Source organism: Mus pahari, chromosome 9 (genome assembly GCF_900095145.1).
Source record: "Mus pahari chromosome 9, PAHARI_EIJ_v1.1, whole genome shotgun sequence".
Taxonomy (NCBI): domain Eukaryota; kingdom Metazoa; phylum Chordata; class Mammalia; order Rodentia; family Muridae; genus Mus; species Mus pahari.
In genome coordinates, this window is record NC_034598.1 from 1,771,899 (window position 1) to 1,786,029 (window position 14,131).

The window sequence follows — 14,131 nt, forward strand, 5'->3', positions numbered from 1 at the left end:
ATATATATATATATATATATATATATATATATATATATATATATATGTTTTGAGTGGGTAAACCAAACAGCAGACCGGGCCAAGGTGGTTCCACATGTGATTGTTTTATTGTGCAGGGATAGGGGGGCGGTGAAGCAGGTAGAAGGGCAGAGGGCAGAGAAGATGACAAAGAGAGAAAGAGGAGGGAGAGAAGAAAGAGAAGAAAAAGAGAGCAAGGAGGGTGTGATCCCCTAATTGATATAAAAATGATGTTATACCAGTGAGGGTGGGAACTGAGCCAAGTGTATGTTGGGATTGAGGGTCGTTGTCCTGGCAACGCTGGTCAAGGGTCACATAGTTAGGCTGGGGCTTGGAGTGTCCTGGTGCTAACAACTCTGGTGCTAATTAAGAATTGTAAGGTAAATTCCTGTAGTTTAGAAAAATTATAACAAAAATTGTGTCTTAAAAACTTGACGAATTATCTGTTCCTTGTCCAAACATCAGTCAAATTGGTTATTGCAGAATATTGATATTCGGTCTATTGCATTCCATCTTTTTAGATAAAATTGATAATCATCATCCTAAAGATAAGCTAAAAATTGCTTTTATGCATGCTTTTGTATCTTCTATAAATACATGCATGCATCCCATTTACTGTATTTAAAAACAGTCCTTCTATGGGAGAAAAGTATATGTGAATTGGATCACATGTTTATTTTTTTAAGTTTCCTCTTGCTTCAGCACAGATAATTAAATTGTGTGCTGTGGGTGGTATTTTAAAATGTTGAATAATCAAGCTTTAATTTGTATATTAATAGTATATATATATATATATATATATATATATATATGCTTACAATTGCCTAAAATTGTGCATCCCTCTGATACTATGAATTCATAAATTTGCAATTGTCTATGCAACTCATAAGAAAAAGTGCTGTTCTTTTAAGAATTTATTCTAGATTGCCTGGATAAAATCTCTTAAGGCAATGCCATGCTAGATTTATAATCCCAGGGGGATTATAGACCCTACAGAAGAATAATTGGCCATATAATCTCATTCTTTACATCATCAAAATAGTAATGGCTAAAGATAATATTTTGGTATTTTTAGAGAACGTGCATATCAAATTGTAAAAATTTGTTCTCAGTATCCTCAGTTTCTACCTGTTTCCACATAATGGTGTTAATTCTTGAGGACTTATACTTAATCAATTATTGCAAATGGATACTCTTATTTCTGATTAAAATAAATAAATAAATAAAATATGCACATGCAACTACTGATAACTTTTCAGGCTTTCTAGTCACAACTGCTCTACAAGAGAAGCAACTAAAAGTCTAATTAGTCATTGCTTATGTTAATTTTTCTTTATGCTTGGTGTTCCAAATCAGATTAAAACAGATATTGAAACTGGCTATTATAGTCAAGTATTTGAGATGTTTTGTCAAAAATTTACTGTTACCCATTTTACTGTGATTTTTTTTTTTTAATTTTCAAAGACAAGGTATTGTGGAACTTTAAAAACTATATCTTCTTAAAAAACAAAGAAGGGGGAATTATATCCCCATGCACACTATTTAAATAACATTTTTACTTTTAAAATTTTCAAATTTGGATGTTAAAGAACTTACTAACTGCCTTATAGTATCTTAAAACTGGGTATACTTATGCCTAGGTGAAGTGAAAGGATCCACATACTGGTACATGGCATGATCCTGTTCAGGTACTTCATATGGGGAAGAGGGTATGTTTGTGTTTTTTTCATAGAATGCTGCAGGAGCATGCTAGTTTCCATAATGATTTGTGTGACAGGCTGACCTGTGATTTGCTGAGTGAAAACTGTATCGGGTGCACAGAGAAAGAGGAAAGAAGGGAGAACAGACACTTGCAAGCAAGATGAAGAGATTCTCCCTATCTCTACCAGGCTGCAGCAATGAGAACCAACCTGGTCCCGACTTAAAAACAAGTAAAGAAACTGACTTGTGAGGCAGAGGGACTGATACAGAGAATGGGCAGGATGCTTTGCCAGAGACAATGTTTTTGGCCATTCAGGCCAACTCTCCTATTGTGAAAGCATGTGTTTCTTACCTGTATGCTATGTTATTGTTTAGTTTTGACTGAGTTTAGATCACCAAGTCTTTTCATATTCATTATAATTCTTGTCAATTAACTAATTGTGTAGATCCTAATTTAAGGAATCTGCTGTTATGTTTTTGTTAAAGAGACCTGCTTATGTTTTGTTGCCTATAGAGTTAGATATGACCCTTGGCTTATAAATTCAGGAATGCAAACTTTGAAAAGGTTAAATGAGCTTATTAGACCAAAGAGATTATTTTGCAGCTCTGATTTTAGGAATTACTGCTTTAATTGCAACTTTAACTTCTTTTGCATTATCTACCACAGCTTCAGTTCAACAGCTACATACCACTCATTTTGTTAAAGATATGCATAGGAATATTTCTCTAGCTTTGTCAGAGCTGCATATTATAGATAAAAAAATTGAGGCAAAGGTTAATGCTTTAGAAGAATTAGTTTTGGCAGTGGGAAAAGATAGTACAAATATTAAGGTTAGGTTAGTTACTAAATGTCATGCTTCATTCCACTATATTTGTGTCATGCCATTACCTTATAATACAACAATTGGTTGGGAAAAGAGTAGGGCTCATTTGCAGGGAGTGTGGAGAGATACTGATATTTCTCATGACATGGAACAGTTAAAGGCAGAAATTTCAGATATTAGCAGAAGTCATTTGGACACTTGGAACATTAATGAATTGGACAGAGATTTAAAAAATAACCTAAGTGCATTTAATCCCTTGGATTGGGTTCAATATATAATGCTACTTGCTATTGTTATTGGCATCATTTTATTAGTAATCATTGTGTTTCTACAGATCTTTAGAGTTCTTCTGAGCTCTATAGCTATGACAAAGGAGGACATTCTGGAACTTTGACTGAAACATAATAAAAGAAATGGAGAGAATGCTACATCCACTCCAGTGAAGTCTGAGTGACAGGTTTAGAAACCTGGAAGCAGTCCCAAGCAAGGAGGTTCATGGAAACTTTGTCTCCTGGAACCTTGGCATTCCCATAGCACATAGACTCAAAACCTGTTTCCCTGTTAGTCTGGTATATGCATCCATCTCCTCTCTTTCAGTATTGTTTTATTATAAGTGTCTTTAAGGATTGATTTTGACATATAGCTAAACTTTCACCAGTGTTCCAGTGTCCTAGAAAGTCCTTGTAGCCAACCCTGAGCTTGGAATTCAGTAAAAATGTTACCTATCCAGTAACATTCAAATTTGCTTCTAGTAGAGATAGTAAAACTAATTAGGCATTGCAATTTACATGAATAGAGCTAGAAAAGCTCAGGGCTAGTCCACATAGTAATTACTTAGAACAATAGCCATGTCACACCCAAACACAGGAATACACATTGGCCTAGGAAATAGGTGGGTTGTAGTATTATTCATGAAAGGGTTAGTAGAACAGAATTCCCCTGGTACAGGTTTTTCACTAGTCCCAGAGGAATAGCATAATCAGGTATTTACTAAAGGACCCCTGGTGGTGGGTTTAACAATAGACTATCATTGTATGAGAGCATTCACCTGGCTCCTCTGTTTAGCTGATCTTAATTAAGGGCTTTTCCTATTCTCAGTTGTAAACATGGCCTGGCTCCTGTCATCTTTATATGTATGCATTTTCTTTGTTTTGTGTTAAGAACCAGTGTACCTTGACAGATGAATTCACCTAGCAATCTTGTTTTTCTTCTGTATTATAAGACTGTGCTTACTTTGAGAAAATACATTCAGATAAAGCACTCCCTTGTGTTCATGACTGTTTGTCACCCTTTTAGTCACCAACTTCTTGCCCACCTGTCTGGAACCCCTGATTTCTTCCATGGATTGAAGGAGGACCAACTGAGCCTGGTTGGTGGCACAGGTTGACACATTAGCTACAAGTAAACAAAAATTTAAATGACTAAGAATTCAAAGTTTCCAGCATTTTACAATTAGTAACATCTTTGTGTGATAGTTGAATGTGAAAATAGGTGTTTTACATAAGTGTATATACTTAATTTATGTAATTATCATTAAACATATTTATTAATACATTATTTTCCAAATTAATATACTGTTTTACTGATATTTTTGGTACCCTTATTCATTTGAAGTAGCAAAATTACACTTTTAGAATTGTAATGAAAATTGATCATTTCTGCAAGTAAACTACCATTTTTTTTCTTTTTAGTATAAAAAACATGAAATTTAGAATGGATAAAGTAATGCAGATCTAAGTAATGAAGCTACCTTCTCATCACCCTCTGGTCTTGACATGCACATGCACACTCATCCACATACAGCATGCATACAAACATATGGACTCATATATTCAAAAGAAGTCTTAATAAAATACTACTTGGAAAACAGAAATTAGGCTCCCCATAATTAAGTGGCATGTTTTATAGCTATCATTAGGTGACTGTAGCATTATCTTTAGTGAGGGGATATGCACAGGATTAATAATACATTGTTTAAATGAATTCTTACTTGGGGTGAGCATAGGACTTCATACCTATATTCCCAGGACTCAGAAGGTCAGGGCATGAGGATGAAGAATACAAAGCTACTCTGTGCTGTACTGTTACTATGAAGTTTTTGGACTACATAAGATCCCATCTAACAAACCAAACATCAAACAAACCAAAACAATTCGCTAATTTTGAAAAAAAAAAAAAAAGATTGACAAGAGACTATGCTGTGTGGTAAGCTTCCACTTTCTGTTTTTTTGTTTGTTTGTTTGTCTGTTTTTTGGTTTTTTTTTGTCTGAGGTGTGGTTTCTCTGTGTAGCTCTGGCTGTCCTGGAACTCACTTTGTAGACCAGGTTAGCCTCCAACTCAGAAATCTGCCTGCCTCTGCCTTCCGAGTGCTGGGATTAAAGGCGTGTGCCGCCATGCCCAGCAAACTTCCACTTTCTCAGTGACAGCTCATAAGGATGCTTTCTATTTCATAACTCATGGCTTTTAGTAGCATGAATATCTAGCCCTCCTCATCTTTATCATCATCTCCACTTCTCCTACATCTCAACTTCTACCTTGTTATCTTCTTCCTCCTCCTCCATCACCACCTGTTGGGCAATGGGTGTGGTGGAAGGGGGAGTGGAATAAAACCCCAGTCCCACCAAAGTTCCTGTAGTCTGGGTAGGCAGATGTGGGAGGACTGCTGCACACTTTCCATGCAGCCCTGGGTGGTTGTCTGGCTATGGGAAGCCACTGGACCCCAGCTCAGCAGGGGGGTGGATAAGGGCAGTCCTACAAACAGGTTTTCAGTCTTGGGCAACCCAGACACTGCTGGACACTGCAAAAGAGGTGAGAACAAATCCCTGGAGGTGGCTCAGTCAGCCCTGGTGCTCAAGGGAGAAAAGGGCAGGGAAAGAGGTTGTGCTGGGTGGTTCCAACACAGTCTAGATTCCTTGGTCTGGTGGCTAGAGCACAAGAAGACCTTCTGGCAGGAGGTTAGACACAGGTCTTTAGGGGAAAGCCTATCCCATCATTCAAGCATGGTGGGCCTTGATGATCAAAGACAGTTTATGGTTTTAGAGCTTTATTGTAGAAAAGCAGAGAGAAAGATAGAAGGTAGAAAGAGGGAGAGAGGCCAGCCATGGCCATGTGGAAAGAGGTGGGAAGGGAGAGAGAGAAGGAGGGCTAGAGAGTAAGAAAGGTGAGCACTTAAAGAGAGTGAGGAGGAGCCAACAAACCCCTCTTATAGTGGGCTGGACCATCTTGCTGTTGCCAGATAACCATGCAGAGGAACATACCTGGCTATAGTCAGGTAACTGTGGGGGTGGAGTCTAGCCAGAATGACAGGAGCTTGGGAATTATGTAACTTACAGTCACAGAATTATGGAGGTAGGGGTTCTGTGGTGTCAGGCACCTGTCTCTGGGTACGTGGCTCACTGTTCTGTCTCTTGTAGAGTTTTCTACTGGGTCACTGGAGCAGACCTCATTCAACCAAAGTAGGCTGCCTTCCACGGCCCTCTAACCACCACCACTTCCTCCACCTTTATCACTATCGCCACCTCTGTTTCCATCTTCATCATCATCCTCATCTCCTTCTCCTTGACTTCTACTTTGTCTTCCTCTTTCTCTAACAACACCTCCTCCTCTACTACCACTCTTCCTCCACCTCCACTTCCTCCTCCAACATCATCTCTAATTATTTCCATTTTAATATTCATCTCTCTATCTTTATCTCTCTTTCTATCTTACAAGGCAATAGGTACAAATTAAGCTTTTCCATAAATTCCATTATTTAGGTTAGCTTTCCCTTTTTACCCTCAACTCCTTCCACATACACTATCTCTGCTTAAACTTTTCACCTCCAATATTCCTATTCTCTACTAGCATATCACCTCTATTCTGATATTACTGCTCCACTGAGGAATTTCCTATTCTTATAACACTTTTACATTCTCTTGGGTTATAGAGATATTCCAAGTTAAACACATAAATCTAAAGACTTCATGATAGAATCTGTAGTAGGTCACCATGTCCTTTGGGAAAATGCCCAGGAGTAGAAGAGCTTGGCATATGGTAATACTGATTTGTGTACTTGGTACACCAATTTATAGTCACACAAATAGTTAAATAAGCATTCTTCTTTCTACATATTGTCCGAAAGATTGTTGCTATTTGATTTATTTTATAGCTATTCTGATTAGTCTGAGATGGAGTCGGAAAGTATTTAAGGTTCCTGAAAGCTGATGAAGTTTAAGCTTTTTAAAATGTTCATTAGCTATTTGAATAACTTCTTTTGAAAATTCTCTTCTAAATTAATGGATATATTTTTAAATTGTATTGTTTTTCTTGATATTTAGTTTAGTGAGGTATTTTTGAGGGGGATGTTAATCATCTGTCAGTAGTGTAACTGCAAAGATTTTCTCCCATTCTTTGCTGCTCCCATGAAATTGTTAATTCCTTTAATATATGGACGTTCTTACCTTTATGTTGTCCCATTTTTAAATTATTAGTCTTACTTCCTGAATGAATGGACTCCATCTTCATTACAAAATACAGAGAAATTAAGCTAAAAGTGACTTGTATGTGTCTTCCCTGGGCACTAGGTTTTGTGATGCTGAAATCACTGTACTGGCTGGCATATAAGAAAAGGTATCAGCAGTATTACCAATGTGCCTATTGGTGCAATATTAGCACAACTTTTATGGGCTACTCTTTCATTTCATTTGAGGCCCACTCCACAAGAGGAAATTTATGTCTTGCAATATAAATCTTGTCAAAATCCATGGCTGAGGAAATCTTGGGCCCTAGAAAAGGAATTATTATTTATATAACAGGATGCCACTATTATTAAGCTAAATAGTATAATCTCAACCTTCCCAAAACCCAGATACAAATGCTACATTCAACCTTAATCAAAAAAGCTTCAGTTTATAATTAGCAGTAGTGAATACAAAAGTGTTTGATTGCTCAAGGTGCTGAGAATAAGTGATGAGCGAAGACTCACCCCTAAATAGGGGTAGTTACACTACCTTCTAAAGTGTCATGGCATCCAGAAAAAGGAATTGGAAAGTGCATGAGCTTGAAGAGCTGGAAGCTGGGTGGTTGGACAGTAGAATGCAGCTTCCTGGGTATGGAACAGGCTAGGTAATTATGAGCCCCTGCAAATTGCTTATTTATGTACTTGCACTGTACAACACAAGCCCTGTTATCAGTCAGTCATAGATCCAGGATTTTGCTATTTTACCTCTGATGATTCCACTGGGGTCCACTGACTAGCTCCAAATTCTCAGTAACACATGTGGCCCTGCATAAGTTCAGTAAGTCTCAAAACAAGAAGTCCTGAACATGAGAAGGACCTGATGGGATGAGAGAAAAAAATAAGGGTACTGGGGGATACAGACAGGATAGGGTTGATACCAGTAATATTGTATACTTATGACATGTATGAGGCTGTCAAAGATCAAGGGCAGCATCCATTCAATAGGCACCTACTTAAATACACAAGATATCCTTAAGATCACTGCTTAGTGATAATTGGAGAAATAATGATCCTTGAATGTGACTCATTATGAATTATATTGTGCAGAATGGATCAAAATTTCCAAGGAACATGTATCAAATGGTTATAATTAGACTGAAAATAATCATTTCCCTTTCCTCCTATTTGTATTATATTTCCAGTATCTCTTTGAAAATACACAGATAATTACATTATTTTTTTCTACAAAGACATAATGATATTAAAAATAATTTTTATAATTCAGTTATTCTCTAATTGTGTTCAAATTTAATGTAGTCTGGCAATGGAAATTCTATCAAAAACATAATCTACATAAAACATGAGGCAGCATAAAACAGTGATTCAGAAGAAATTCAGGATTTATTGTTAATATATTATTGTTCCATGCAGTGACACCCCTCACTGAAACGCACACACACATATACTTTCACAACTCACAAGTAAGAAAAGTTTTATTGTTTCAATGAGTATCAGACACATTCCTTTCTTCTGTCAGTAACCCCAGCTATTTGGATATCAGATTCATAGAGGTACTCAGAGGGCTTCCTAAATCTTACATTGTTCAGAAAATATACAGGTCAGAATATATATTAATCTCAAAGTGTATCATTTCATGTGTTCTATATTAAAGATACTCTAATATTGAAATAGTTTCATATTATTAAATGTGAGTTCAATAAATTTCACTACATTATATGTCTATAGAAATATGAAATGTACTAAATTAATCTAGTTATAGTGAACCTGCAACAACTACCTACATTATATTCAGTTTTCTTGATGTGCAGGAAAATAATGCTGAGTTTCAGCACCCTAAACCTTTATTGTAAGATCTACCACTTGAAAAAAGTAGTAGGCCATAATTAACTTGCAATGCCTAAGTAGGAAAGAGAGGGTTAAATGAACTATTCATGAGTTATGCTTAATCTTGATTGTCATATCAGTGATATGTGAAGTCAACCGAGAGATACATACTTTTGGGCTTTTCTTGGGATAGTCTTTTGAAAGAATTAATAAAGCATGACAACATCCTTTCCCAGATTAGGCTATCTATCTATCTATCTATCTATCTATCTATCTATCTATCTATCTATCTATCTATCTATCTATCTATTTTGTTTGGCTTTTTTTTTTTTTTTTTTTTTTTTTTTTTTTTTTTTGGCTTTTTCTTTTTTTTTTTTTTTTTTTTTTTTTTTTTTTTGAGACAGGGTTTCTCTGTGTAGCCCTGGCTGTCCTGGTACTCACTTTGTAGACCAGGCTGGCCTTGAATTCAGAAATCTCCCTGCTCCTGCCTCCCAAGTGCTAGGATTAAAGGCATATGCCACTGCATCCCTGACCAGAATCTTCAAATTTTCAGATGCCAGTTTTCCATATCCAGGCACCAGATGTCAGTGCCTACCTAGTGAGGCCTAATGTCTTTTTACAACATGACACATGTATTTAACTATAATTTTTCAGATTCAGAAGAATTTTTCAGAAGAATTCTGGAATTTGTAGTGGGATTAAACATTCTAATCATGTAAGAACTGAAGTTTCAGGAAGTATTGCTATTTGTTGGAGACTAAAGAGATTGCAACACACCTAATAAAAGATATCTGCTATGTGATCCTTGTGAATCAACAGTCCTTTGAGTCCCAAAGGGGTCACAATCCACAGGTTGAGAACCAGTGATTTAAGATATTGTTTAGGATACAGTAAGTATTCAAGACATCACAGTAGTTTTCATAAGAAATGTAGATTTTGTCGGTTTTGAGTAGTTGCCTAAGGAAGTATGCTTATACTGCAATATCTCAACTTCATGTACCTTTTCAATTCACTTGTGGAAAGCCAGCAGATATTGGATACCAGGAAGGTTTCTCACTGGGGAGGTTATCTTGAGACTTGTGATAGAAATGATCATGACTGTTGAACATTTTTTCAGGTGCTTCTCAGCCATTCAGTATTCCTCAGTTGAGAATTCTTTGTTTAGCTCTGCACCCCATTTTTTAATAGGGTTATTTAATTTTCTGGAGTCCATCTTCATGAGTTCTTTATATATATTGGATAATAGTCCCCTATCTGATTTAGGATTGGTAAAGCTCCTTTCCTAAAGTGTTGGTGGCCTTTTTGTCTTATTGACAGTGTCTTTTGATTTGCCTTACAGAACCTTTGCAATTTTATGAGGTCCCATTGGTCAGTTACAGCACAAGACATTGCTGCTCTATTCAGGATTTTTTTCCATTGTCTGGCAAATACAGAAGTGGATGCTCAAAGACATCTATTGGATGGAACACAGGGCCCATAATAAAGGAGCTACAGAAAGTACCCAAGGAGCTAAAGGGGTCTGCAACCCTAAAGGAGGAACAACAGCATGAACTAACCAGTACCCCCCAGAGCTCGTGTCTCTAGAAGCATATGTAGAAGATGATGGCCTAGTTGGCCATCAATGGGAGGAGAGGCCCTTGGTTTTGCAAAGATCATATGCTCCAGTACAGGGAAATGCCAGGGCCAGGAAGCAGGAGTGGGTACGTTGGGGACCAGGGGGGGAGCGAGGGTATAGGGGGCTTTGGGGATAGCATTTGAAAGGTAAAGGAAGAAAATATCTAATAAAAAAAAGACATGATCATGGCTGCTGAGACCCAAGAGTGTCCCTTTCACCCCTAACTGAAACTCCATTTTCATATTACATTATTCTCTCCTGCAAATTGTAATGGTTGGCTTTGTACAATTGCAATTTATTTCTTTACAATTATTAGTAAGTTTTATAGAAATACAGCCATGTGTGTAATACCCTAAGCATTCTCTTACTATTCATCCTGATTGTTCTGCAGGCCTTACTCAAGGATAACAATAAGAAACAGCAGAAAAGTATAGGAATAGCCCAAGACTCACTGGGGTTCAAGTTTCATTGCAGATTTGTAACAAAGCCGGAAACTTAGCATATTTAAATAAGCCTCTCCTCAACCTGAATTGAGTGAAGAATCCACAAAATGGAAAACCTATTAAAGGTATGTCACTTGAGATTTGAGGTTCTTAAGCATGATTGTTTCCTGTATTGGTAACTCCTGACTCCCAAGTTGTATAGTGAGTGTTGATTCTAAAGTAGTTTGAGCTAGAGAGCCAGAAAAATTATACCTGAGCTTTGCTTCTTAAATATTTTGGAATTTTGGAATAAAATGAAATATGTAAGCAAACTTTTTATGCTGACTTACTGTATTCTGGTACAGCCAAAAATTAGGTTTATTACAGATATAAGAAACCTATGGTAGTAAAACAAACTGATCTCCCATGTGGATCATAGGTTTTGTTTAAAATAATAATAAAAAAAAAACAATAAATGTCACTTGCATTACTTTTCTAGACAGCTTGGAAACCAATCACAAGATAAAAAACTTAGTTTAAAGCCCAGATGAATAATTTCAGCAGAAGTTTGAATTCTGTTTGTTCTTCTTAATGTGAGAGCTGGAAACATGGATTGTTTCTAAATTGTTCTTATACCAAAAACATGATGTAGTATTAACCAGTGTTCTCCAAAAAGGAACAACAAGACTGATGGGATGAATGGGTATATTACACTTCTGTGAATACTTCAGAGAGGGATTATTAAATTGATTTATGCAATGCATGTCACGTAGTCCAACAGTGTACTTACATTGGAGAGATTAAGACCCAGTAGCTTTCCAGGACATAAGGTTAGATTCTTCAGCAGGCCTGTTGTGGCAGTAAGGACCCTGAGGACTACTGACTAGCAAATGCTATTTAATCTGCAAAGGAAGACAAAAGGGTTCTGTTGACATCAAAGTAAGACAGTAGCAGCAGCAGCAGCAGCATAGTAAATGCACTCACCATCATGGAGTGAAAATGGAAAGACAATGAACCACAGCTTCTCATTGTGACCTTCTTATATGCAGGACACTATTAAAAAATACAGCCAATCATATATGAGGAAGGCTTGCCTTGTGTTGATAAGCCTGGACCCAGTTCCTCTAGTAACCTGGATAAAGAATATTCCCAATAACACACTTAACCAACCAAACAAGAGATGGGAGCACCAGGAAAATAAGTGTGCTGTAGCAAACTGTCCTGCTTTGGGAGAGCGAAGGAGTCTCAGGGATCTAGCAATGTTGGAAAACTTATTTCTGAAACTCAACTGGAATATAAATATAATATTATGATGCTGCTCTTACTTATCATAATTTGTATTTTATATTTGTTGAATTTGTTACTTGTCCCTAATTAAAAATATATAAAACTATTAAAATTAAATAGATATTTCCCATATAACATATAAATATGTAGTATTACATGTGTTAATTTTAATATTTTTATATAATTATGTAAAGACTATATTCAAACATGTAACTTAATGCTTTAAATTAGAAAGGTGGAGACAGGGAGATGTTTCAGTGGGTAAAACACCAACACTGCAAGCCTGGGGACCTGATTTCTGCTAGATTACACACTTGTCCCAGTAGAATGGAAATGCTATAAAACAGTTACATATATCTTTTTTCATTCTCTCTTCACAGGCACTCTCTCAGTTTTCACGCAGTGTCTTCTTTTTCCTCTCATGAAAGTCCAGGCTCAACACAGAACACCAGAGTCACAGCAAACAGATATTCCTGATGTGTCCTCAGCACATCTTTTCTGAGAACCAGGTAGCTTATCTATAGAAAAAACATGGAAAGGTACATTTTGAAACTTCCTATGCAACAATCACTTCTCCCTCTGTGTCTCTGCTCCCTTTGCTAGAAATAATGCTCAGTAGAATTTCTTATTTTTTATATACTTGCTAGAAAAGTTCTTATTACACAAGTAACCTTCTTACCAGGTACATCATAATTCTAACTCCACCAACAAATGTTTGAGTAAAATTAGTTCCATGCAAAGTACATCCCTGATTAGGCACTAGTTTAGTTTTAGCTGTGAGCCTTTTAATCCCCCAATAACAGAATTAGTTACACAAATTCATGTAACTCTGAAAACTTTGGACTTCTTTTTATTGCTCAAATATTATTGTAATGGATATAAGGAGTTGCTCACCTATTAGTTATTTGTTGTTTTGTCTTGTTTTATTTTGCTTTGTTTTGTTTTTAATTATGGTACCATAGAGAAATCTAGTTTTCTCCCCAAGATATGCCTAAGTGGCAGTTTGTCTGGATATTCTAAACTTACAGTGGCTCTGTGTCTCCTAGAACCAGAAGACAGGAGACAGCCCATGGGTAAATTCTCACCCTCATGTATGACAGTGCATAAAGCTACCATCCTCAAAAGATTGTTATAGAGAACAAATCAAATGTGTTACTGTCAGAAAGAAAATTATTGAACTCAGAACTTTCCTCATCTGCCGTTAAATATCCTTTCACCTCTATATGTTGCCATTTTGTTATATAAAATATGGAAATGGTATATCTATTTAGAACTGGGGGGAGAACACCAGTTCATACAATTGAATGAAGAGAAGCAATTAATTAAACAATCAAGGACTTTAAGGTCAAATTTATGTGATTTCATTTCTCCTAAGATATTATTGCCAATTTTTTTCATATCTAATAAACTATTCACATACCATGATTTATATTAGTCTTTTGTTCTTTATGCTATTTCATTGTAGAATTTAAACTGTATTATTATTTGTATACCTTCAAACATCTATTTTGATATCTGACACATGGTACATTTTAAGTACATGCTCATTGGTAAGTAAATTGGCCTTAACCTTTGTAAACATACCTTCATCTTACCTGAAAAGTCTTCCAATGTCTTGTAAATTTAATAGAGTTACTTTATTTTACTAATTTCTATTTATTTAATAGAGTTACCTGTATTTTATTTTTATTTATTTAATATATAATCATTTCATTTTCTTCTTTCTGTTTCCTTCTTGCAGCTGCTTAACAGGCTCCTCCCTTCAATTACTTCCATGCTGCCATATCTTAACAGTTATTTTGCTTGAAAAAAAATACATATATACATGTATATATGCATTTATGTGTGTGTGTGTGTATACACACATGTGTATATATGTATATGTGTCCATAAATATACATACACATATACACATGTATATCTTTTTTTTTTTACTATTTTCTTTATTTACATTTCAAATGCTATCCCGAAAGTTTCCCAT

The 14,131-nt window shown here is 36.0% G+C and overlaps 1 pseudogene; it reads right to left on the minus strand.

Moving 5' to 3' along the window:
• The window catches only part of LOC110326703, a 34,659-nt pseudogene extending 28,439 nt beyond the window's left edge, over nt 1–6,220 (minus strand).
• Between the last annotated feature and the right edge of the window lie 7,911 nt (nt 6,221–14,131).